We start from the raw sequence: 700 nt of genomic DNA, 5'->3' as shown, positions 1-700 counted from the left end.
AGCGCGTGGTGGATCTTGATGAACAGGAAGTCCTGTCTTAAGTAAGTGGAAGGAACGGGACAGGTGTGGCGTTAAGCACAGCTGGCACAGATGTGGGAGGGAGTCATGAAAACAAACCGGCGGATGTGTTTGTTACTTTGAACCGCGTTTGCTTAACCGAAGCACCACCGCTGTAGTAAAAGTGTTTCTACGCCACTATGACCTCTCACCTACATTGTACTGTTTATGTTCACGTGAAGCTATTTTTAAAGCATAACGCTGGTACTGCCTCAAAATAAATTATTTGTTGTTTAACCATCGCTGCTGGAGTTGTATAAACGTGTCGTTTTGACCCGGTTTGTTCCTCCAAACATCTCTGTGAGTGTCGGCAGTCCTGCATACCTTTCTCAGGGCCTCCTTTAATGCAAAGTGCTCTGGTGTGTAGATTAGGTGGTCGTCCGCGGTCTCGGGGGCACTGGACTTGGAGGAGACATTTTCAGACACCGAGCGGACGCCAACAAACCGAGAGAACTGGGGTAAATGACGAAGGCGGAACAGCAGCTGTAACCGCCGGGATCCTTCACGCAGCGCCATCTCTGATGACAGCAGTGCGCATGCGCGTGACTCTGCGAGCAGGAAGAGGGAGTCTTGTGTGTTTTTTCTATTAATTTTTAAACTTGGAGGTAAATAACAACTCTAGAATTTGATAGAACACGGGATT

This window comes from Oryzias melastigma, unplaced genomic scaffold (genome assembly GCF_002922805.2).
Source record: "Oryzias melastigma strain HK-1 unplaced genomic scaffold, ASM292280v2 sc01211, whole genome shotgun sequence".
Lineage (NCBI taxonomy): Eukaryota > Metazoa > Chordata > Actinopteri > Beloniformes > Adrianichthyidae > Oryzias > Oryzias melastigma.
This window is presented reverse-complemented; position numbering follows the sequence as displayed.